Raw genomic sequence first — 2,500 nt, 5'->3', positions numbered from 1 at the left:
GGGTTAATGTACATCATCTTATGTCTATCCCGTATACTTGGGAAAAACTGATAGACCCTTCTGCCAGTTTCCATCGTCTCCCACTCTGTCTGCCACTCTTCAAATTTCCATTGCTTCAATTGCAATTTGTGCATCGCTCTTATTCCTGTAATCTGGTGCACTCTCTCTCTGTCACCTACCCGCAACCAGTAGCATGCTGCTTGGTATTTCACAATAATGTCCAGTGGGAAGATTCCAAGAATTACTAATAATGCCTCTGTGGAAATGGTTCCAAATGCCCCAGTTAACCTTAACAAAACGTTCCTTTGCACCCTTCTCAAAAGTATTCTATAACGCCGATATTGTAATTTGTGTGCCCATACACTTGCAGAGAATCCCACAATAGATGCTAAAATCGCGTTATGATATGCCCTCACTATATGAAGTGGTAGTTTGTATTGTGCTGTTCCTACTCGTGCTATTTTGTGCATGATGTTTTGCGCTCTTTGAGTTGCGACAGTGACATGCTCGAGAAAATTTCTCCTTTCATCTAGTTGAACACCTAAATATCTAGAAACAGTACTGCGCTGGATTGAAGTGTCATTCATTTTAATTACAGGATTTCTGGTAAGAGACAATTTCCCTTTCAACAACAGATACGTTGTTTTATGTGCTGCTACTGTTAATTTATTAGTAGTACACCACTGTTGCAATCTGTTTAGAACTCGACATGTTTTCTGTTCAAGTCTATATCTGGAATCTTCAGACACTACCACCAGTACATCGTCTGCATATGCTACTACACCATCTACATCATCTGCCACTTCAAGTTGTTGCAGTAGAGGCTCTATCATCACATCCCAAAATATAGGTCCACATACTGACCCTTGTGGACAGCCTTTTGTGATCTTTTTAATTACTTTGCGGTTTCCTGCCGGCCATTCAACAGTACGACCCTTACAATAATCCAATAGACTATTGTAAAGGCATCTCGGAGTCTGAAGGTCTCGTAATCTAGCAAACATTGCGGGCCACCATAAATTATCAAAAGCTCCCGCAATGTCTACCATGATGGCAATGGCAAGCTTACAAGGAGTTTCATCCACAATATTTAGTGCTTTGTTGATGGCGTCCTCCACGGATCTCCCTTTACGGAAACCGAATTGACACTGACTCAACCCTGACAGCTCCCTGTGTGACTGCAATCTGTCACATAGAAGACGCTCTTGAACTTTTGCCAAGGTATTTATCAGACATATAGGACGATAACTTTTGGGTTCCACCGAACTTTTATCCTCCCCTTTCTTGATTATTACTATTCGAGCAACTTTCCAGATCTCCGGCACCCTACCTAAAAGTAATGCATCATTTAATAGGGTAGTTAAGAATGGTACAAATTTAGTCACCATCATATGTAAAACCTCGGCAAGTACACCATCAGGGCCAGGTGATTTACCCTTCTTCAATCTATATACTGCTCTCACAACTTCTTCTTGTGCAAACGGGATAACAGGAGTGTCATTAAGATATTCTTCACTTAAAGCCGTCCTCAAATCATTGTGCTCTTCTGTATCCTCATTTATGCAATCATCAGGTAGGAGTGTCTTCAGCAGATATTCCGCTGAGTCCCTCCACCCTAATGTCATACTACCATCACTCTTTTTTAGGGTTGACAGAACCACAGGCGATTTCACTTTCTCCGTTAATAATCTATATGGTTGTCCCCACATATTGAGTTGCATATATGTTTGTAAATATCTTTCCCAATGAATTCTTTTAATCTCAAACAACCGGTTCTTATATTTTTCTTTTACTTCTCTATAGACAGTTAACCGTCTCTGCCTTTCCAAGTACCCTAGCGACCGCTGGTAGTGTCGTCTAGCAGCCCTCATTCTTCTTCGTAGGTTTTCCAATTCTGGCGTCCACGGCATCTCCTGTACTCCCTTACCTTTATTTACTGGTATCGCTGCTCGTTGTGCTTCCTGAAGCAACGCAGTTAATGCATGCGCCCTAAAGTCTACACTTCCTACAACGTTATCCAGAGGATTTGTATCCATAATTTCCCTCATCCTTTCCCAATTTGCACGTTTAATATCCAATTTTATGACCGGTTCTGAATCTTCACTTTGGCCTCTTACATTCTGAGGAGTAATATCTACAAATATTGTATTATGATCACTTGTTGTACAGTGTTGTCGAACAGTCCATTCACTAACTTTACACATAGCAGCTCTATTCACTATCGTCACATCTATGTTTGTTGAAGCTCCCGCTCTATTTTCAAAAGTGCAAGGTTGTCCTGGTTTATTAACTACAAAAAGATCCATTTCAGCAGTAGATAGGGACAGCGGGAATCTCGTTAATCCATTCATGCGCGTCACTAATTAGATGACGAGGCATTTGGCTACCTTAAGAGAGTCATAGTTACTCCCGCCGTTTACCCGCGCTTGCTTGAATTTCTTCACGTTGACATTCAGAGCACTGGGCAGAAATCACATTGCGTCAACACCCGCTAGGGCCA

At 41.5% G+C, this 2,500-nt stretch overlaps 1 pseudogene; it reads right to left on the bottom strand.

Annotated features, from left to right (window-relative positions):
* The window catches only part of LOC124560907, a 7,916-nt pseudogene that overhangs the window by 2,645 nt on the left and 2,771 nt on the right, over nt 1–2,500 (bottom strand).

Source organism: Schistocerca americana, unplaced genomic scaffold, assembly GCF_021461395.2.
Source record: "Schistocerca americana isolate TAMUIC-IGC-003095 unplaced genomic scaffold, iqSchAmer2.1 HiC_scaffold_112, whole genome shotgun sequence".
In the NCBI taxonomy this organism is placed as follows: Eukaryota; Metazoa; Arthropoda; class Insecta; order Orthoptera; family Acrididae; genus Schistocerca; species Schistocerca americana.
This window is presented reverse-complemented; position numbering and strand designations above follow the sequence as displayed.